The 24,111-nt window shown below is 38.5% G+C and overlaps 1 protein-coding gene across 8 annotated transcripts in view; it reads left to right on the top strand.

Annotated features, from left to right (window-relative positions):
- Positions 1-6: 6 nt before the first annotated feature.
- Positions 7-24,111, top strand: part of LOC148431489 (uncharacterized) — an 80,303-nt gene continuing 56,198 nt past the window's right edge. For all 8 annotated transcript variants that reach the window (XR_015877094.1, XR_015877096.1, XR_015877097.1 and 5 more), the window contains exon 1: positions 7-142. The gene's annotated coding sequence lies outside the window, so the exon portion shown is untranslated. The remainder of the gene's footprint in view (positions 143-24,111) is intronic.

A 24,111-nucleotide genomic window follows, 5' to 3' on the forward strand; every position in this document is an offset into this window, starting at 1 on the left:
GCCGGCCTCGCATCCTCCGGGCGTCCAGCCACCTCCGACTCTGCAGCAGCGGCCTCAACAGCGCCCGAACACGGACCATCCTCAGCTACTCCGGCACGTCCTGGAACGAAAACCGGAGCTCCCGCAGCCGCATCAGAGCCAGGTAAGGTCTTTGGCTTTTTCTCCTCCTCACGCAGCTGAGAGATTCTCCCTCTCAGCCTCTCCACCTTTCTTCCCAGGTCCTCAATCTCCATACTAAGGATAGGCTTCTGCCAGCTCCTAGCAGTATGTCTTTTGTTTTTTTTTACTGAGATCCAGGCCTGAGCCCGCCGGACCTCACGCTTGAGCTCATCTGGCCCTAGGCCTAGGAACTCTTCCTCCGTCTCATCACTCTCCCCCTCCGCCTCACTGCAGCTCCCCTGGCTCAGCACAGATTCACCGCTGGACAACCCCGCGTCCTGGTCCTGGCCATCGGCACAAAGAGCCTCCTCCTCACCGTCCAGACTGGTAAGCACCTTGCTCCCCAGGGTTACTTCACCCAGGGGACCAGCCTCCTCCGGTTTGGAGACTCCCTCCAACACCACCGGGCCCGCAAACACCAGGTCACCGCTGGCCTCTCTGGAGGAGAGCTGGGTTAATAGCACCACAGCCCTCCTCAGACCAGGATCGCTAGGCCCACCACCAGGCCCTCCTCCAGGACCAGAAGCCTGGGGATCGCCATCATCCTCCTCCCCAGGAGGGTCCATCCTCTGCTGGGGGAAATGCTCAGGAGAGACCACTGGCTTCAAATACTACCAGAGGCCAGGGAGCTCTGAAATGGGTGACCTCACGCCGAGGGATTCAACACATCCAGTGAAATTTTGAGCTGTCTCTGATTGCTACAAGAGGAGATATCACAAAGAATGCACTTTTGTTGTTTCCATTGGTTTCAATGCATTTTTGCCTAAAACAAGCAATTGCTGTTTTCTCTTAAACGCAACATGGGAGAAAAACCATTTCACAAAACATTTGTGGGTCTTGGTCTTCAACACATTCTGTGAAATGTTGAGCTGTCTGTGTTTGCTACAAGAGATGATATCACAAAGTATGCACTTTTGTTGTTTCCATTGGTTTCAATGCATTTTGGCCTAAAACAAGCATTTGGTGTTTTCTCTTAAATGCAACATGGGAGAAAAACAATTTCACATAACATTTATGGGTCTTGGTCTTCAACACATTCTGTGAAATTTTGAGCAGTCTGTGTTTGCTACAAGAGGAGATATCACAAAGTATGCGCTTTTGCTGTTTCCATTGGTTTCAATGCATTTTGGCCTAAAACGAGCATTTGCTGTTTTCTCTTAAACGCAACGTGGGAGAAAAACCATTTCACATCACATTTGTGGGTCTTGGTCTGAAACACATTCTGTGAAATTTTGAGCTGTCTCTGTTTGCTACAAGAGGAGATATCACAAAGTATGAGCTTTTGTTGTATCAATTGGTTTCAATGCATTTTGGCCTAAAACGAGCATTTGCTGTTTTCTCTTAAACGCAACATGGGAGAAAAACCATTTCACATCACATTGGTGGGTCTTGGTCTTCAACACATTCTGTGAAATTTTGATCTGTCTGTGTTTGCTACAAGAGGAGATATCACAAAGTATGCACTTTTGTTGTTTCCATAAGTTTCCGAGCATTTTGGCCTAAAATGAGCATTTGCTGTTTTCTCTTAAACGCAATGTGGGAGAAAAACCATTTCACATCACATTGGTGGGTCTTGGTCTTCAACACATTCTGTGAAATGTTGAGCTGTCAGTGTTTGCTACAAGAGTAGATATCACAAAGTATGCGCTTTGTTGTTTCCATTGGTTTCAATGCATTATGGCCAAAAACGAGCATTTGCAGCTTTCTCTTAATCGCAACATGGGAGAAAAACTATTTCACATCATATTTGTGGGTCTTGGTCTTCAACACATTTTGTGAAACTTTGAGCTGTGTGTGTTTGCTACAAGAGTAGATATCACAAAGTATGCGCTTTGTTGTTTCCATTGGTTCAATGCATTTTGGCTAAAACGAGCATTTGCTGTTTTCTCTTAAACGCAACATGGGAGAAAAACCATTTTACATCACATTTGTGGGTCTTGGTCTTCAATACATTCTGTGAAATTTTGAGCTGTCTTTTTGCTATAAGAGGAGATATCACAAAGTATGCGCTTTTGTTGTTTCCATTGGTTTCCACGCATTTTGGCCTAAAACGAGCAATTGCTGTTTTCTCTTAAACGCAACATGGGAGAAAAACCATTTCATATCACATTTGGGGGTCTTGGTCTTCAACACATTCTGTGAAATGTTGAGCTGTCAGTGTTTGCTACAAGAGTAGATATCACAAAGTATGCACTTTGTTGTTTCCATTAGTTTCAATGCATTATGGCCAAAAACGAGCATTTGCAGCTTTCTCTTAAACGCAACATGGGAGAAAAACCATTTCACATCACATTTGTGGGTCTTGGTCATCAACACATTCTGTGAAATTTTGAGCTGTCTGTGTTTGCTACAAGAGGATATATCACAAAGTATGCGCTTTTGCTGTTTCCATTGGTTTCAATGCATTTTGGCCTAAAACGAGCATTAGCTGTTTTCTCTTAAATGCAATGTGGAAGAAAAACCATTTCACATCACATTTGTGGGTCTTGGTCTGAAACACATTCTGTGAAGTTTTGAGCTGTCTGTGTTTGCTACAAGAGGAGATATCACAAAGCATGCGTTTTTTTTGTTTCCATTGGTTTCAATGCATTTTGGCCTAAAACGAGCATTTGCTGTTTTCTCTTTAAGGCAATGTGGGAGAAAAACCATTTCATATCACATTTGTTGGTCTTGGTCTTCAACACATTCTGTGAAATTTTGAGCTGTCTGTGTTTGCTACAAGAGGAGATATCACAAAGTATGAGCTTTTGTTGTTTCAATTGGTTTCAATGCATTTTTGACTAAAACGAGCATTTGCTGTTTTCTCTTAAACGCAAAATGGGAGAAAAACCATTTCACATCACATTGGTGGGTCTTGGTCTTCAACACTTTCTGTGAAATGTTGAGCTGTCAGTGTTTGCTACAAGAGTCGATATCACAAAGTATGCGCTTTGTTGTTTTCATTGGTTTCAATGCATTATGGCCAAAAACGAGCATTTGCAGCTTTCTCTTAAATGCAACATGGGAGAAAAACCATTTCACATCACATTTGTGGGTCTTGGTCTTCAACACATTCTGTAAAACTTTGAGCTGTGTGTGTTTGCTACAAGAGGAGATATCACAAAGTATGTGCTTTTGTTGTTTTCATTGGTTTAATGCATTTTGGCCTAAAACGAGCATTTGCTGTTTTCTCTTAAATGCAACATGGTAGAAAAAACATTTCAAATCACATATGTGGGTCTTGGTCTTCAACACATTCTGTGAAATTTTGAGCTGTCTGTGTTTGCTACAAGAGGAGATATCACAAAGCATGCGTTTTTTTTTGTTTCCATTGGTTTCAATGCATTTTGGCCTAAAACGAGCATTTGCTGTTTTCTCTTAAACGCAATGTGGGAGAAAAATCATTTCACATCACATTTGTGGGTCTTAGCTCAAAATTTCACAGAATGTGTTGAAGACTAAGACCCACAAATGTTTTGTGAAATGATGGTCTCCCATGTTGTGTTTATGAGAAAACAGCAAATGCTCGTTTTAGGCCAAAATGCATTGAAACCAATGGAAACAACAAAAGCGCATACTTTGTGATAGCTCCTCTTGTAGCAAACACAGACAGCTCAAAATTTCACAGAATGTGTTGAAGACTGTCTGTGTTTGCTACAAGAGGAGCTATCACAAAGTATGCGCTTTTGTTGTTTCCATTGGTTTCAATGCATTTTGGCCTAAAACGAGCATTTGCTGTTTTCTCATAAACACAACATGGGAGACCATCATTTCACAAAACATTTGTGGGTCTTGGACTTCAACACATTCTGTGAAATGTTGAGCTGTCTGTGTTTGCTACAAGAGATGATATCACAAAGTATGCACTTTTGTTGTTTCCATTGGTTTCAATGCATTTTGGCCTAAAACAAGCATTTGGTGTTTTCTCTTAAATGCAACATGGGAGAAAAACAATTTCACATAACATTTATGGGTCTTGGTCTTCAACACATTCTGTGAAATTTTGAGCAGTCTGTGTTTGCTACAAGAGGAGATATCACAAAGAATGCGCTTTTGCTGTTTCCATTGGTTTCAATGCATTTTGGCCTAAAACGAGCATTTGCTGTTTTCTCTTAAACGCAACGTGGGAGAAAAACCATTTCACATCACATTGGTGGGTCTTGGTCTTCAACACATTCTGTGAAATTTTGAGCTGTCTCTGTTTGCTACAAGAGGAGATATCACAAAGTATGAGCTTTTGTTGTATCAATTGGTTTCAATGCATTTTGGCCTAAAACGAGCATTTGCTGTTTTCTCTTAAACGCAACATGGGAGAAAAACCATTTCACATCACATTGGTGGGTCTTGGTCTTCAACACATTCTGTGAAATTTTGATCTGTCTGTGTTTGCTACAAGAGGAGATATCACAAAGTATGCACTTTTGTTGTTTCCATAAGTTTCCGAGCATTTTGGCCTAAAATGAGCATTTGCTGTTTTCTCTTAAACGCAATGTGGGAGAAAAACCATTTCACATCACATTGGTGGGTCTTGGTCTTCAACACATTCTGTGAAATGTTGAACTGTCAGTGTTTGCTACAAGAGTAGATATCACAAAGTATGCGCTTTGTTGTTTCCATTGGTTTCAATGCATTATGGCCAAAAACGAGCATTTGCAGCTTTCTCTTAATCGCAACATGGGAGAAAAACTATTTCACATCATATTTGTGGGTCTTGGTCTTCAACACATTCTGTGAAACTTTGAGCTGTGTGTGTTTGCTACAAGAGTAGATATCACAAAGTATGCGCTTTGTTGTTTCCATTGGTTCAATGCATTTTGGCTAAAACGAGCATTTGCTGTTTTCTCTTAAACGCAACATGGGAGAAAAACCATTTTACATCACATTTGTGGGTCTTGGTCTTCAACACATTCTGTGAAACTTTGAGCTGTCTGTGTTTGCTACAAGAGGAGATATCACAAACTATGCGCTTTCTTGTTTTCATTGGTTTGAATGCATTTTGGCCTAAAACGAGCATTTGCTGTTTTCTCTTAAATCCAACATGGTAGAAAAACCATTTTACATCACATTTGTGGGTCTTGGTCTTCAACACATTCTGTGAAATTTTGAGCTGTCTGTGTTTGCTACAAGAGGAGATATCACAAAGTATGCGTTTTTGTTGTTTCCATTGGTTTCAATGCATTTTGGCCTAAAACGAGCATTTGCTGTTTTCTCTTAAACGCAACATGGGAGAAAAACCATTTTACATCACATTTGTGGGTCTTGGTCTTCAACACATTCTGTGAAATTTTGAGCTGTCTTTTTGATATAAGAGGAGATATCACAAAGTATGCGCTTTTGTTGTTTCCATTGGTTTCCATGCATTTTGGCCTAAAGCGAGCATTTGCTGTTTTCTCTTAAACGCAACGTGGGAGAAAAACGATTTCACATCACATTTGTGGGTCTTGGTCTTCAACACATTCTGTGAAATTTTGAGCTGTCTGTGTTTGCTACAAGAGGAGATATCACAAAGTATGAGCTTTTGTTGTTTCAATTGGTTTCAATGCATTTTGGCCTAAAACGAGCATTTGCTATTTTCTCTTAAACGCAACAGGGGAGAAAAACCATTTCATATCACATTTTGGGGTCTTGGTCTTCAACACATTCTGTGAAATTTTGTGCTGTCTGTGTTTGCTACAAGAGGAGATATCACAAAGTATGCGCTTTTGTTGTTTCCATTGGTTTCAATGCATTTTGGCCTAAAATGAGCTTTTGATGTTTTCTCTTAAACACAACAAGGGAGAAAAACCATTTCACATCACATTTGTGGGTCTTGGTCTTCAACACATTCTGTGAAAGTTTGATCTGTCTGTGTTTGCTACAAGAGGAGATATCACAAAGTATGCACTTTTGTTGTTTCCATAGGTTTCCGAGCATTTTGGCCTAAAATGAGCATTTGCTGTTTTCTCTTAAACGCAATGTGGGAGAAAAACCATTTCACATCAAATTGGTGGGTCTTGGTCTTCAACACATTCTGTGAAATGTTGAGCTGTCAGTGTTTGCTACAAGAGTAGATATCACAAAGTATGCGCTTTGTTGTTTCCATTGGTTTCAATGCATTATGGCCAAAAACGAGCATTTGCAGCTTTCTCTTAAATGCAACATTGGAGAAAAACCATTTCACATCATATTTGTGGGTCTTGGTCTTCAACACATTCTGTGAAACTTTGAGCTGTGTGTGTTTGCTACAAGAGGAGATATCACAAAGTATGCGCTTTTGTTGTTTCCATTGGTTCAATGCATTTTGGCTAAAATGAGCATTTGCTGTTTTCTCTTAAACGCAACATGGGAGAAAAACCATTTTACATCACATTTGTGGGTCTTGGTCTTCAACACATTCTGTGAAATTTTGAGCTGTCTTTTTGCTATAAGAGGAGATATCACAAAGTATGCGCTTTTGTTGTTTCCATTGGTTTCCACGCATTTTGGCCTAAAATGAGCATTTGCTGTTTTCTCTTAAACGCAACATGAGAGAAAAACCATTTTATATCACATTTGGGGGTCTTGGTCTTCAACACATTCTGTGAAATTTTGAGCTGTCTGTGTTTGCTACAAGAGGAGATATCACAAAGTATGGGCTTTTGTTGTTTCCATTGATTTCAATGAATTTTGGCCTAAAATGAGCTTTTGATGTTTTCTCTTAAACACAACAAGGGAGAAAAACCATTTCCCATCACATTTGTGGGTCTTGGTCTTCAACACATTCTGTGAAATTTTGATCTGTCTGTGTTTGCTACAAGAGGAGATATCACAAAGTATGCACTTTTGTTGTTTCCATAGGTTTCCGAGCATTTTGGCCTAAAATGAGCATTTGCTGTTTTCTCTTAAACGCAATGTGGGAGAAAAACCATTTCACATCACATTGGTGGGTCTTGGTCTTCAACACATTCTGTGAAATGTTGAGCTGTCAGTGTTTGCTACAAGAGTAGATATCACAAAGTGTGCACTTTGTTGTTTCCATTAGTTTCAATGCATTATGGCCAAAAACGAGCATTTGCAGCTTTCTCTTAAACGCAACATGGGAGAAAAACCATTTCACATCACATTTGTGGGTCTTGGTCATCAACACATTCTGTGAAACTTTGAGCTGTGTGTGTTTGCTACAAGAGGAGATATCACAAAGTATGCACTTTTGTTGTTTTCATTGGTTTCAATGCATTTTGGCCTAAAACGAGCATTTGCTGTTTTCTCTTAAATGCAACATGGTAGAAAAACCATTTCAAATCACATATGTGGGTCTTGGTCTGCAACACATTCTGTGAAATTTTGAGCTGTCTGTGTTTGCTACAAGAGGATATATCACAAAGTATGCGCTTTTGCTGTTTCCATTGGTTTCAATGCATTTTGGCCTAAAACGAGCATTAGCTGTTTTCTCTTAAATGCAATGTGGAAGAAAAACCATTTCACATCACATTTGTGGGTCTTGGTCTGAAACACATTCTGTGAAGTTTTGAGCTGTCTGTGTTTGCTACAAGAGGAGATATCACAAAGCATGCGTTTTTTTTGTTTCCATTGGTTTCAATGCATTTTGGCCTAAAACGAGCATTTGCTGTTTTCTCTTTAAGGCAATGTGGGAGAAAAACCATTTCATAACACATTTGTGGGTCTTGGTCTTCAACACATTCTGTGAAATTTTGAGCTGTCTGTGTTGGCTACAAGAGGAGATATCACAAAGTATGAGCTTTTGTTGTTTCAATTGGTTTCAATGCATTTTTGACTAAAACGAGCATTTGCTGTTTTCTCTTAAACGCAAAATGGGGAGAAAAACCATTTCACATCACATTGGTGGGTCTTGGTCTTCAACACTTTCTGTGAAATGTTGAGCTGTCAGTGTTTGCTACAAGAGTCGATATCACAAAGTATGCGCTTTGTTGTTTTCATTGGTTTCAATGCATTATGGCCAAAAACGAGCATTTGCAGCTTTCTCTTAAACGCAACATGGGAGAAAAACCATTTCACATCACATTTGTGGGTCTTGGTCTTCAACACATTCTGTAAAACTTTGAGCTGTGTGTGTTTGCTACAAGAGGAGATATCACAAAGTATGTGCTTTTGTTGTTTTCATTGGTTTCAATGCATTTTGGCCTAAAACGAGCATTTGCTGTTTTCTCTTAAATGCAACATGGTAGAAAAAACATTTCAAGTCACATATGTGGGTCTTGGTCTTCAACACATTCTGTGAAATTTTGAGCTGTCTGTGTTTGCTACAAGAGGAGATATCACAAATATGCGCTTTTGCTGTTTCCATTGGTTTCAATGCATTTTGGCCTAAAACGAGCATTTGCTGTTTTCTCTTAAACGCAATGTGGGAGAAAAACCATTTCACATAACATTTGTGGGTCTTGGTCTGAAACACATTCTGTGAAATTTTGAGCTGTCTGTGTTTGCTACAAGAGGAGATATCACAAAGCATGCGTTTTTTTTGTTTCCATTGGTTTCAATGCATTTTGGCCTAAAACGAGAATTTGCTGTTTTCTCTTTAAGGCAATGTGGGAGAAAAATCATTTCACATCACATTTGTGGGTCTTAGTCTTCAACACATTCTGTGAAATTTTGAGCTGTCTGTGTTTGCTACAAGAGGAGCTATCACAAAGTATGCGCTTTTGTTGTTTCCATTGGCTTCAATGCATTTTGGCCTAAAACGAGCATTTGCTGTTTTCTCATAAACACAACATGGGAGACCATCATTTCACAAAACATTTGTGGGTCTTGGTCTTCAACACATTCTGTGAAATGTTGAGCTGTCTGTGTTTGCTACAAGAGATGATATCACAAAGTATGCACTTTTGTTGTTTCCATTGGTTTCAATGCATTTTGGCCTAAAACAAGCATTTGGTGTTTTCTCTTAAATGCAACATGGGAGAAAAACAATTTCACATAACATTTATGGGTCTTGGTCTTCAACACATTCTGTGAAATTTTGAGCAGTCTGTGTTTGCTACAAGAGGAGATATCACAAAGTATGCGCTTTTGCTGTTTCCATAGGTTTCAATGCATTTTGGCCTAAAACGAGCATTTGCTGTTTTCTCTTAAACGCAACGTGGGAGAAAAACCATTTCACATCACATTTGTGGGTCTTGGTCTGAAACATTCTGTGAAATTTTGAGCTGTCTCTGTTTGCTACAAGAGGAGATATCACAAAGTATGAGCTTTTGTTGTATCAATTGGTTTCAATGCATTTTGGCCTAAAACGAGCATTTGCTGTTTTCTCTTAAACGCAACATGGGAGAAAAACCATTTCACATCACATTGGTGGGTCTTGGTCTTCAACACATTCTGTGAAATTTTGATCTGTCTGTGTTTGCTACAAGAGGAGATATCACAAAGTATGCACTTTTGTTGTTTCCATAAGTTTCCGAGCATTTTGGCCTAAAATGAGCATTTGCTGTTTTCTCTTAAACGCAATGTGGGAGAAAAACCATTTCACATCACATTGGTGGGTCTTGGTCTTCAACACATTCTGTGAAATGTTGAGCTGTCAGTGTTTGCTACAAGAGTAGATATCACAAAGTATGCGCTTTGTTGTTTCCTTTGGTTTCAATGCATTATGGCCAAAAACGAGCATTTGCAGCTTTCTCTTAATCGCAACATGGGAGAAAAACTATTTCACATCATATTTGTGGGTCTTGGTCTTCAACACATTCTGTGAAACTTTGAGCTGTGTGTGTTTGCTACAAGAGTAGATATCACAAAGTATGCGCTTTGTTGTTTCCATTGGTTCAATGCATTTTGGCTAAAACGAGCATTTGCTGTTTTCTCTTAAACGCAACATGGGAGAAAAACCATTTTACATCACATTTGTGGGTCTTGGTCTTCAATACATTCTGTGAAATTTTGAGCTGTCTTTTTGCTATAAGAGGAGATATCACAAAGTATGCGCTTTTGTTGTTTCCATTGGTTTCCACGCATTTTGGCCTAAAACGAGCAATTGCTGTTTTCTCTTAAACGCAACATGGGAGAAAAACCATTTCATATCACATTTGGGGGTCTTGGTCTTCAACACATTCTGTGAAATGTTGAGCTGTCAGTGTTTGCTACAAGATTAGATATCAAAAAGTATGCACTTTGTTGTTTCCATTAGTTTCAATGCATTATGGCCAAAAACGAGCATTTGCAGCTTTCTCTTAAACGCAACATGGGAGAAAAACCATTTCACATCACATTTGTGGGTCTTGGTCATCAACACATTCTGTGAAACTTTGAGCTGTGTGTGTTTGCTACAAGAGGAGATATCACAAAGTATGCGCTTTTGTTGTTTTCATTGGTTTCAATGCATTTTGGCCTAAAACGAGCATTTGCTGTTTTCTCTTAAATGCAACATGGTAGAAAAACCATTTCAAATCACATATGTGGGTCTTGGTCTGCAACACATTCTGTGAAATATTGAGCTGTCTGTGTTTGCTACAAGAGGATATATCACAAAGTATGCGCTTTTGCTGTTTCCATTGGTTTCAATGCATTTTGGCCTAAAACGAGCATTAGCTGTTTTCTCTTAAATGCAATGTGGAAGAAAAACCATTTCACATCACATTTGTGGGTCTTGGTCTGAAACACATTCTGTGAAGTTTTGAGCTGTCTGTGTTTGCTACAAGAGGAGATATCACAAAGCATGCGTTTTTTTTGTTTCCATTGGTTTCAATGCATTTTGGCCTAAAACGAGCATTTGCTGTTTTCTCTTTAAGGCAATGTGGGAGAAAAACCATTTCATATCACATTTGTGGGTCTTGGTCTTCAACACATTCTGTGAAATTTTGAGCTGTCTGTGTTTGCTACAAGAGGAGATATCACAAAGTATGAGCTTTTGTTGTTTCAATTGGTTTCAATGCATTTTTGACTAAAACGAGCATTTGCTGTTTTCTCATAAACACAACATGGGAGACCATCATTTCACAAAACATTTGTGGGTCTTGGTCTTCAACACATTCTGTGAAATGTTGAGCTGTCTGTGTTTGCTACAAGAGATGATATCACAAAGTATGCACTTTTGTTGTTTCCATTGGTTTCAATGCATTTTGGCCTAAAACAAGCATTTGGTGTTTTCTCTTAAATGCAACATGGGAGAAAAACAATTTCACATAACATTTATGGGTCTTGGTCTTCAACACATTCTGTGAAATTTTGAGCAGTCTGTGTTTGCTACAAGAGGAGATATCACAAAGTATGCGCTTTTGCTGTTTCCATTGGTTTCAATGCATTTTGGCCTAAAACGAGCATTTGCTGTTTTCTCTTAAATGCAACGTGGGAGAAAAACCATTTCACATCACATTTGTGGGTCTTGGTCTGAAACACATTCTGTGAAATTTTGAGCTGTCTCTGTTTGCTACAAGAGGAGATATCACAAAGTATGAGCTTTTGTTGTATCAATTGGTTTCAATGCATTTTGGCCTAAAACGAGCATTTGCTGTTTTCTCTTAAACGCAACATGGGAGAAAAACCATTTCACATCACATTGGTGGGTCTTGGTCTTCAACACATTCTGTGAAATTTTGATCTGTCTGTGTTTGCTACAAGAGGAGATATCACAAAGTATGCACTTTTGTTGTTTCCATAAGTTTCCGAGCATTTTGGCCTAAAATGAGCATTTGCTGTTTTCTCTTAAACGCAATGTGGGAGAAAAACCATTTCACATCACATTGGTGGGTCTTGGTCTTCAACACATTCTGTGAAATGTTGAGCTGTCAGTGTTTGCTACAAGAGTAGATATCACAAAGTATGCGCTTTGTTGTTTCCATTGGTTTCAATGCATTATGGCCAAAAACGAGCATTTGCAGCTTTCTCTTAATCGCAACATGGGAGAAAAACTATTTCACATCATATTTGTGGGTCTTGGTCTTCAACACATTCTGTGAAACTTTGAGCTGTGTGTGTTTGCTACAAGAGTAGATATCACAAAGTATGCGCTTTGTTGTTTCCATTGGTTCAATGCATTTTGGCTAAAACGAGCATTTGCTGTTTTCTCTTAAACGCAACATGGGAGAAAAACCATTTTACATCACATTTGTGGGTCTTGGTCTTCAATACATTCTGTGAAATTTTGAGCTGTCTTTTTGCTATAAGAGGAGATATCACAAAGTATGCACTTTTGTTGTTTCCATTGGTTTCCACGCATTTTGGCCTAAAACGAGCAATTGCTGTTTTCTCTTAAACGCAACATGGGAGAAAAACCATTTCATATCACATTTGGGCGTCTTGGTCTTCAACACATTCTGTGAAATTTTGAGCTGTCTGTGTTTGCTACAAGAGGAGATATCACAAAGTATGCGCTTTTGTTTTTTTCAATTGGTTTCAATGCATTTTGGCCTAAAATGAGCTTTTGATGTTTTCTCTTAAACACAACAAGGGAGAAAAACCATTTCACATCACATTTGTGGGTCTTGGTCTTCAACACATTCTGTGAAATTTTGATCTGTATGTGTTTGCTACAAGAGGAGATATCACAAAGTATGCACTTTTGTTGTTTCCATAGGTTTCCGAGCATTTTGTCTTAAAATGAGCATTTGCTGTTTTCTCTTAAACGCAATGTGGGAGAAAAACCATTTCACATCACATTGGTGGGTCTTGGTCTTCAACACATTCTGTGAAATTTTGAGCTGTCTGTGTTTGCTACAAGAGGAGATATCACAAATATGCGCTTTTGCTGTTTCCATTGGTTTCAATGCATTTTGGCCTAAAACGAGCATTTGCTGTTTTCTCTTAAATGCAACATGTTGGAAAAACCATTTCACGTCACATTTGTGGGTCTTGGTCTTCAACACATTCTGTGAAACTTTGAGCTGTCTGTGTTTGCTACAAGAGGAGATATCACAAACTATGTGCTTTTGTTGTTTTCATTGGTTTGAATGCATTTTGGCGTAAAACGAGCATTTGCTGTTTTCTCTTAAATCCAACATGGTAGAAAAACCATTTCACATCACATTTGTGGGTCTTGGTCTTCAACACATTCTGTGAAATTTTGAGCTGTCTGTGTTTGCTACAAGAGGATATATCACAAAGTATGCGCTTTTGCTGTTTCCATTGGTTTCAATGCATTTTGGCCTAAAACGAGCATTTGCTGTTTTCTCTTAAACGCAATGTGGGAGAAAAACCGTTTCACATCACATTTGTGGGTCTTGGTCTGAAACACATTCTGTGAAATTTTGAGCTGTCTGTATTTGCTACAAGAAGAGATATCACAAAGCATGCGTTTTTTTGTTTCCATTGGTTTCAATGCATTTTGGCCTAAAACGAGCATTTGCTGTTTTCTCTTTAAGGCAATGTGGGAGAAAATCCATTTCACATCACATTTGTGGGTCTTGGTCTTCAACACATTCTGGGAAATTTTGAGCTGTCTGTGTTTGCTACAAGAGGAGCTATCAAAAAGTATGCGCTTTTGTTGTTTCCATTGGTTTCCATGCATTTTGGCCTAAAACGAGCATTTGCAGTTTTCTCATAAACACAACATGGGAGACCATCATTTCACATCACATTTGTGGGTCTTGGTCTTCAACACATTCTGTGAAATGTTGAGCTGTCTGTGTTTGCTACAAGAGATGATATCACAAAGTATGCGCTTTTGTTGTTTCCATTGGTTTCAATGCATTTTGGCCTAAAACAAGCATTTGGTGTTTTCTCTTAAACGCAACATGGGAGAAAAACCATTTCACATAACATTTCTGGGTCTTGGTCTTCAACACATTCTGGGAAATTTTGAGCTGTCTGTGTTTGCTACAAGAGGAGATATCACAAAGTTTGCCCTTTTGTTGTTTTCATTGGTTTCAATGCATTGTGGCCTAAAACGAGCATTTGCTGTTTTCTCTTAAATGCAAAATGGGAGAAAAACCATTTCACATCACATTGGTGGGTCTTGGTCTTCAACTCATACTGTGAAATTTTGAGCTGTCTGTGTTTGCTACAAGAGGAGATATCACAAAGTACGCGAATTTGTTGTTTCCATTGGTTTCAATGCATTTTGGCCTAAAACGAGCATTTGCTGTTTTCTCTTAAACGCAGCATGGGAGAAAAACCATTTTACATCACATTTGTGGGTCTTGGTCTTCAACACATTCTGTGAAATTTTGAGCTGTCTTTTTGCTATAAGAGGAGATATCACAAAGTATGCGCTTTTGTTGTTTCCATTGGTTTCCTCGCATTTTGGTCTAAAACGAGCATTTGCTGTTTTCTTTTAAACGCAACGTGGGAGAAAAACCATTTCACATCACATTAGTGGGTCTTGGTCTACAACACATTCTGTGAAATTTTGAGCTGTCTGTGTATGCTACAAGAGGAGATATCACAAAGTATGAGCTTTTGTTGTTTCAATTGGTTTCAATGCATTTTGGCCTAAAACGAGCATTTGCTGTTTTCTCTTAAACGCAACATGGGAGAAAAACCATTTCATATCACATTTGGGGGTCTTGGTCTTCAACACATTCTGTGAAATTTTGAGCTGTCTGTGTTTGCTACAAGAGGAGATATCAAAAAGTATGCACTTTTGTTGTTTCCACTGGTTTCAATGCATTTTGGCCTAAAATGAGCTTTTGATGTTTTCTCTTAAACACAACAAGGGAGAAAAACCATTTCACATCACATTTGTGGGTCTTGGTCTTCAACACATTCTGTGAAATTTTGATCTGTATGTGTTTGCTACAAGAGAAGATATCACAAAGTATGCACTTTTGTTGTTTCCATAGGTTTCCGAGCATTTTGTCCTAAAATGAGCATTTGCTGTTTTCTCTTAAACGCAATGTGGGAGAAAAACCATTTCACATCACATTGGTGGGTCTTGGTCTTCAACACATTCTGTGAAATTTTGAGCTGTCTGTGTTTGCTACAAGAGGAGATATCACAAATATGCGCTTTTGCTGTTTCCATTGGTTTCAATGCATTTTGGCCTAAAACGAGCATTTGCTGTTTTCTCTTAAATGCAACATGTTGGAAAAACCATTTCACGTCACATTTGTGGGTCTTGGTCTTCAACACATTCTGTGAAACTTTGAGCTGTCTGTGTTTGCTACAAGAGGAGATATCACAAACTATGTGCTTTTGTTGTTTTCATTGGTTTGAATGCATTTTGGCCTAAAACGAGCATTTGCTGTTTTCTCTTAAATCCAACATGGTAGAAAAACCATTTCACATCACATTTGTGGGTCTTGGTCTTCAACACATTCTGTGAAATTTTGAGCTGTCTGTGTTTGCTACAAGAGGATATATCACAAAGTATGCGCTTTTGCTGTTTCCATTGGTTTCAATGCATTTTGGCCTAAAACGAGCATTTGCTGTTTTCTCTTAAACGCAATGTGGGAGAAAAACCGTTTCACATCACATTTGTGGGTCTTGGTCTTCAACACATTCTGGGAAATTTTGAGCTGTCTGTGTTTGCTACAAGAGGAGCTATCACAAAGTATGCGCTTTTGTTGTTTCCATTGGTTTCCATGCATTTTGGCCTAAAACGAGCATTTGCTGTTTTCTCATAAACACAACATGGGAGACCATCATTTCACATCACATTTGTGGGTCTTGGTCTTCAACACATTCTGTGAAATGTTGAGCTGTCTGTGTTTGCTACAAGAGATGATATCACAAAGTATGCGCTTTTGTTGTTTCCATTGGTTTCAATGCATTTTGGCCTAAAACAAGCATTTGGTGTTTTCTCTTAAATGCAACATGGGAGAAAAACAATTTCACATAACATTTATGGCTCTTGGTCTTCAACACATTCTGTGAAATTTTGAGCAGTCTGTGTTTGCTACAAGAGGAGATATCACAAAGTATGCGCTTTTGTTGTTTCCATTGGTTTCAATGCATTTTGGCCTAAAACGAGCATTTGCTGTTTTCTCTTAAACGCAACGTGGGAGAAAAACCATTTCACATCACTTTTGTGGGTCTTGTTCTTCAACACTTTCTGTGAAATTTTGAGCTGTCTGTGTTTGCTACAAGAGGAGATTTCACAAAGTATGCGCTTTTGTTGTTTCCATTGGTTCAATGCATTTTGGCTAAAACGAGCATTTGCTGTTTTCTCTTAAACGCAACATGGGAGAAAAACCATTTCACATAACATTTCTGGGTCTTGGTCTTCAACACATTCTGAGAAATTTTGAGCTGTCTGTGTTTGCTACAAGAGGAGATATCACAAAGTTTGCCCTTTTGTTGTTTTCATTGGTTTCAATGCATTGTGGCCTAAAACGAGCATTTGCTGTTTTCTCTTAAATGCAAAATGGGAGAAAAACCATTTCACATCACATTGGTGGGTCTTGGTCTTCAACTCATACTGTGAAATTTTGAGCTGTCTGTGTTTGCTACAAGAGGAGATATCACAAAGTATGCGAATTTGTTGTTTCCATTGGTTTCAATGCATTTTGGCCTAAAACGAGCATTTGCTGTTTTCTCTTAAACGCAGCATGGGAGAAAAACCATTTTACATCACATTTGTGGGTCTTGGTCTTCAACACATTCTGTGAAATTTTGAGCTGTCTTTTTGCTATAAGAGGAGATATCACAAAGTATGCGCTTTTGTTGTTTCCATTGGTTTCCTCGCATTTTGGTCTAAAACGAGCATTTGCTGTTTTCTTTTAAACGCAACGTGGGAGAAAAACCATTTCACATCACATTAGTGGGTCTTGGTCTACAACACATTCTGTGAAATTTTGAGCTGTCTGTGTATGCTACAAGAGGAGATATCACAAAGTATGAGCTTTTGTTGTTTCAATTGGTTTCAATGCATTTTGGCCTAAAACGAGCATTTGCTGTTTTCTCTTAAACGCAACATGGGAGAAAAACCATTTCATATCACATTTGGGGGTCTTGGTCTTCAACACATTCTGTGAAATTTTGAGCTGTCTGTGTTTGCTACAAGAGGAGATATCAAAAAGTATGCACTTTTGTTGTTTCCACTGGTTTCAATGCATTTTGGCCTAAAATGAGCTTTTGATGTTTTCTCTTAAACACAACAAGGGAGAAAAACCATTTCACATCACATTTGTGGGTCTTGGTCTTCAACACATTCTGTGAAATTTTGATCTGTCTGTGTTTTCTACAAGAGGAGATATCACAAAGTATGCACTTTTGTTGTTTCCATAGGTTTCCGAGCATTTTGGCCTAAAATGAGCATTTGCTGGTTTCTCTTAAACGCAATGTGGGAGAAAAACCATTTCACATCACATTGGTGGGTCTTGGTCTTCAACACATTCTGTGAAATGTTGAGCTGTCAGTGTTTGCTACAAGAGAAGATATCACAAAGTATGCGCTTTGTTGTTTCCATTGGTTTCAATGCATTATTGTCAAAAATGAGCATTTGCAGCTTTCTCTTAAATGCAACATGGTAGAAAAACCATTTCAAATCACATATGTGGGTCTTGGTCTTCAACACATTCTGTGAAATTTTGAGCTGTCTGTGTTTGTTACAAGAGGAGATATCACAAATATGCGGTTTTGCTGTTTCCATTGGTTTCAATGCATTTTGGCCTAAAACGAGCATTTGCTGTTTTCTCTTAAATGCAACATGTTAGAAAAACCATTTCACGTCACATTTGTGGGTCTTGGTCTTCAACACATTCTGTGAAACTTTGAGCTGTCTGTGTTTGCTACAAGAGGAGATATCCCAAACTATGCGCTTTTGTTGTTTTCATTGGTTTGAATGCATTTTGGCCTAAAACGAGCATTTGCTGTTTTCTCTTAAATCCAACATGGAAGAAAAACCATTTCACATCACATTTGTGGGTCTTGGTCTTCAACACATTCTGTGAAATTTTGAGCTGTCTGTGTTTGCTACAAGAGGAGATATCCCAAATATGCGCTTTTGCTGTTTCCATTGGTTTCAATGCATTTTGGCCTAAAACGAGCATTTGCTGTTTTCTCTTAAATGCAACATGTTAGAAAAACCATTTCACGTCACATTTGTGGGTCTTGGTCTTCAACACATTCTGTGAAACTTTGACCTGTCTGTGTTTGCTACAAGAGGAGATATCACAAACTATGCGCTTTGTTGTTTTCATTGGTTTGAATGCATTTTGGCCTAAAACGAGCATTTGCTGTTTTCTCTTAAATCCAACATGGTAGAAAAACCATTTCACATCACATTTGTGGGTCTTGGTCTTCAACACATTCTGTGAAATTTTGAGCTGTCTGTGTTTGCTACAAGAGGATATATCACAAAGTATGCGCTTTTGCTGTTTCCATTGGTTTCAATGCATTTTGGCCTAAAACGAGCATTTGCTGTTTTCTCTTAAATGCAATGTGGGAGAAAAACCATTTCACATCACATTTGTGGGTCTTGGTCTGAAACACATTCTGTGAAATTTTGAGCTGTCTGTGTTTGCTACAAGAGGAGATATCACAAAGCATGCGTTTTTTTTGTTTCCATTGGTTTCAATGCATTTTGGCCTAAAACGAGCATTTGCTGTTTTCTCTTAAATCCAACATGGTAGAAAAACCATTTCACATCACATTTGTGGGTCTTGGTCTTCAACACATTCTGTGAAATGTTGAGCTGTCAGTGTTTGCTACAAGAGTAGATATCACAAAGTATGCGCTTTGTTGTTTCCATTGGTTTCAATGCATTATGGCCAAAAACGAGCATTTGCAGCTTTCTCTTAATCGCAACATGGGAGAAAAACTATTTCACATCATATTTGTGGGTCTTGGTCTTCAACACATTCTGTGAAACTTTGAGCTGTGTGTGTTTGCTACAAGAGTAGATATCACAAAGTATGCGCTTTGTTGTTTCCATTGGTTCAATGCATTTTGGCTAAAACGAGCATTTGCTGTTTTCTCTTAAACGCAACATGGGAGAAAAACCATTTTACATCACATTTGTGGGTCTTGGTCTTCAATACATTCTGTGAAATTTTTAGCTGTCTTTTTGCTATAAGAGGAGATATCACAAAGTATCCGCTTTTGTTGTTTCCATTGGTTTCCACGCATTTTGGCCAAAAACGAGCAATTGCTGTTTTCTCTTAAACGCAACATGGGAGAAAAACCATTTCATATCACATTTGGGCGTCTTGGTCTTCAACACATTCTGTGAAATTTTGAGCTGTCTGTGTTTGCTACAAGAGGAGATATCACAAAGTATGCGCTTTTGTTGTTTCCATTGGTTTCAATGCATTTTGGCCTAAAATGAGCTTTTGATGTTTTCTCTTAAACACAACAAGGGAGAAAAACCATTTCACATCACATTTGTGGGTCTTGGTCTTCAACACATTCTGTGAAATTTTGATCTGTATGTGTTTGCTACAAGAGGAGATATCACAAAGTATGCACTTTTGTTGTTTCCATAGGTTTCTGAGCATTTTGTCCTAAAATGAGCATTTGCTGTTTTCTCTTAAACGCAATGTGGGAGAAAAACCATTTCACATCACATTGGTGGGTCTTGGTCTTCAACACATTCTGTGAAATTTTGAGCTGTCTGTGTTTGCTACAAGAGGAGATATCACAAATATGCGCTTTTGCTGTTTCCATTGGTTTCAATGCATTTTGGCCTAAAACGAGCATTTGCTGTTTTCTCTTAAATGCAACATGTTGGAAAAACCATTTCACGTCACATTTGTGGGTCTTGGTCTTCAACACATTCTGTGAAACTTTGAGCTGTCTGTGTTTGCTACAAGAGGAGATATCACAAACTATGTGCTTTTGTTGTTTTCATTGGTTTGAATGCATTTTGGCCTAAAACGAGCATTTGCTGTTTTCTCTTAAATCCAACATGGTAGAAAAACCATTTCACATCACATTTGTGGGTCTTGGTCTTCAACACATTCTGTGAAATTTTGAGCTGTCTGTGTTTGCTACAATAGGATATATCACAAAGTATGCGCTTTTGCTGTTTCCATTGGTTTCAATGCATTTTGGCCTAAAACGAGCATTTGCTGTTTTCTCTTAAACGCAATGTGGGAGAAAAACCGTTTCACATCACATTTGTGGGTCTTGGTCTGAAACACATTCTGTGAAATTTTGAGCTGTCTGTATTTGCTACAAGAGGAGATATCACAAAGCATGCGTTTTTTTGTTTCCATTGGTTTCAATGCATTTTGGCCTAAAACGAGCATTTGCTGTTTTCTCTTTAAGGCAATATGGGAGAAAAACCATTTCACATCACATTTGTGGGTCTTGGTCTTCAACACATTCTGGGAAATTTTGAGCTGTCTGTGTTTGCTACAAGAGGAGCTATCACAAAGTATGCGCTTTTGTTGTTTCCATTGGTTTCCATGCATTTTGGCCTAAAACGAGCATTTGCTGTTTTCTCATAAACACAACATGGGAGACCATCATTTCACATCACATTTGTGGGTCTTGGTCTTCAACACATTCTGTGAAATGTTGAGCTGTCTGTGTTTGCTACAAGAGATGATATCACAAAGTATGCGCTTTTGTTGTTTCCATTGGTTTCAATGCATTTTGGCCTAAAACAAGCATTTGGTGTTTTCTCTTAAATGCAACATGGGAGAAAAACAATTTCACATAACATTTATGGCTCTTGGTCTTCAACACATTCTGTGAAATTTTGAGCAGTCTGTGTTTGCTACAAGAGGAGATATCACAAAGTATGCGCTTTTGTTGTTTCCATTGGTTTCAATGCATTTTGGCCTAAAACGAGCATTTGCTGTTTTCTCTTAAACGCAACGTGGGAGAAAAACCATTTCACATCACTTTTGTGGGTCTTGTTCTTCAACACTTTCTGTGAAATTTTGAGCTGTCTGTGTTTGCTACAAGAGGAGATATCAAAAAGTATGCACTTTTGTTGTTTCCACTGGTTTCAATGCATTTTGGCCTAAAATGAGCTTTTGATGTTTTCTCTTAAACACAACAAGGGAGAAAAACCATTTCACATCACATTTGTGGGTCTTGGTCTTCAACACATTCTGTGAAATTTTGATCTGTCTGTGTTTTCTACAAGAGGAGATATCACAAAGTATGCACTTTTGTTGTTTCCATAGGTTTCCGAGCATTTTGGCCTAAAATGAGCATTTGCTGGTTTCTCTTAAACGCAATGTGGGAGAAAAACCATTTCACATCACATTGGTGGGTCTTGGTCTTCAACACATTCTGTGAAATGTTGAGCTGTCAGTGTTTGCTACAAGAGAAGATATCACAAAGTATGCGCTTTGTTGTTTCCATTGGTTTCAATGCATTGTCAAAAATGAGCATTTGCAGCTTTCTCTTAAATGCAACATGGTAGAAAAACCATTTCAAATCACATATGTGGGTCTTGGTCTTCAACACATTCTGTGAAATTTTGAGCTGTCTGTGTTTGTTACAAGAGGAGATATCACAAATATGCGCTTTTGCTGTTTCCATTGGTTTGAATGCATTTTGGCCTAAAACGAGCATTTGCTGTTTTCTCTTAAATCCAACATGGAAGAAAAACCATTTCACATCACATTTGTGGGTCTTGGTCTTCAACACATTCTGTGAAATTTTGAGCTGTCTGTGTTTGCTACAAGAGGAGATATCCCAAATATGCGCTTTTGCTGTTTCCATTGGTTTCAATGCATTTTGGCCTAAAACGAGCATTTGCTGTTTTCTCTTAAATGCAACGTGGGAGAAAAACCATTTCACATCACTTTTGTGGGTCTTGTTCTTCAACACTTTCTGTGAAATTTTGAGCTGTCTGTGTTTGCTACAAGAGGAGATATCAAAAAGTATGCACTTTTGTTGTTTCCACTGGTTTCAATGCATTTTGGCCTAAAATGAGCTTTTGATGTTTTCTCTTAAACACAACAAGGGAGAAAAACCATTTCACATCACATTTGTGGGTCTTGGTCTTCAACACATTCTGTGAAATTTTGATCTGTCTGTGTTTTCTACAAGAGGAGATATCACAAAGTATGCACTTTTGTTGTTTCCATAGGTTTCCGAGCATTTTGGCCTAAAATGAGCATTTGCTGGTTTCTCTTAAACGCAATGTGGGAGAAAAACCATTTCACATCACATTGGTGGGTCTTGGTCTTCAACACATTCTGTGAAATGTTGAGCTGTCAGTGTTTGCTACAAGAGAAGATATCACAAAGTATGCGCTTTGTTGTTTCCATTGGTTTCAATGCATTATTGTCAAAAATGAGCATTTGCAGCTTTCTCTTAAATGCAACATGGTAGAAAAACCATTTCAAATCACATATGTGGGTCTTGGTCTTCAACACATTCTGTGAAATTTTGAGCTGTCTGTGTTTGTTACAAGAGGAGATATCACAAATATGCGCTTTTGCTGTTTCCATTGGTTTCAATGCATTTTGGCCTAAAACGAGCATTTGCTGTTTTCTCTTAAATGCAACATGTTAGAAAAACCATTTCACGTCACATTTGTGGGTCTTGGTCTTCAACACATTCTGTGAAACTTTGAGCTGTCTGTGTTTGCTACAAGAGGAGATATCCCAAACTATGCGCTTTTGTTGTTTTCATTGGTTTGAATGCATTTTGGCCTAAAACGAGCATTTGCTGTTTTCTCTTAAATCCAACATGGAAGAAAAACCATTTCACATCACATTTGTGGGTCTTGGTCTTCAACACATTCTGTGAAATTTTGAGCTGTCTGTGTTTGCTACAAGAGGAGATATCCCAAATATGCGCTTTTGCTGTTTCCATTGGTTTCAATGCATTTTGGCCTAAAACGAGCATTTGCTGTTTTCTCTTAAATGCAACATGTTAGAAAAACCATTTCACGTCACATTTGTGGGTCTTGGTCTTCAACACATTCTGTGAAACTTTGACCTGTCTGTGTTTGCTACAAGAGGAGATATCACAAACTATGCGCTTTGTTGTTTTCATTGGTTTGAATGCATTTTGGCCTAAAACGAGCATTTGCTGTTTTCTCTTAAATCCAACATGGTAGAAAAACCATTTCACATCACATTTGTGGGTCTTGGTCTTCAACACATTCTGTGAAATTTTGAGCTGTCTGTGTTTGCTACAAGAGGATATATCACAAAGTATGCGCTTTTGCTGTTTCCATTGGTTTCAATGCATTTTGGCCTAAAACAAGCATTTGCTGTTTTCTCTTAAATGCAATGTGGGAGAAAAACCATTTCACATCACATTTGTGGGTCTTGGTCTGAAACACATTCTGTGAAATTTTGAGCTGTCTGTGTTTGCTACAAGAGGAGATATCACAAAGCATGCGTTTTTTTTGTTTCCATTGGTTTCAATGCATTTTGGCCTAAAACGAGCATTTGCTGTTTTCTCTTAAATCCAACATGGTAGAAAAACCATTTCACATCACATTTGTGGGTCTTGGTCTTCAACACATTCTGTGAAATGTTGAGCTGTCAGTGTTTGCTACAAGAGTAGATATCACAAAGTATGCGCTTTGTTGTTTCCATTGGTTTCAATGCATTATGGCCAAAAACGAGCATTTGCAGCTTTCTCTTAAATCCAACATGGAAGAAAAACCATTTCACATCACATTTGTGGGTCTTGGTCTTCAACACATTCTGTGAAATTTTGAGCTGTCTGTGTTTGCTACAAGAGGAGATATCCCAAATATGCGCTTTTGCTGTTTCCATTGGTTTCAATGCATTTTGGCCTAAAACGAGCATTTGCTGTTTTCTCTTAAATGCAACGTGGGAGAAAAACCATTTCACATCACTTTTGTGGGTCTTGTTCTTCAACACTTTCTGTGAAATTTTGAGCTGTCTGTGTTTGCTACAAGAGGAGATATCAAAAAGTATGCACTTTTGTTGTTTCCACTGGTTTCAATGCATTTTGGCCTAAAATGAGCTTTTGATGTTTTCTCTTAAACACAACAAGGGAGAAAAACCATTTCACATCACATTTGTGGGTCTTGGTCTTCAACACATTCTGTGAAATTTTGATCTGTCTGTGTTTTCTACAAGAGGAGATATCACAAAGTATGCACTTTTGTTGTTTCCATAGGTTTCCGAGCATTTTGGCCTAAAATGAGCATTTGCTGGTTTCTCTTAAACGCAATGTGGGAGAAAAACCATTTCACATCACATTGGTGGGTCTTGGTCT

This window comes from Taudactylus pleione, unplaced genomic scaffold (assembly GCF_031769625.1).
Source record: "Taudactylus pleione unplaced genomic scaffold, aTauple2 ptg002243l, whole genome shotgun sequence".
Taxonomy (NCBI): domain Eukaryota; kingdom Metazoa; phylum Chordata; class Amphibia; order Anura; family Myobatrachidae; genus Taudactylus; species Taudactylus pleione.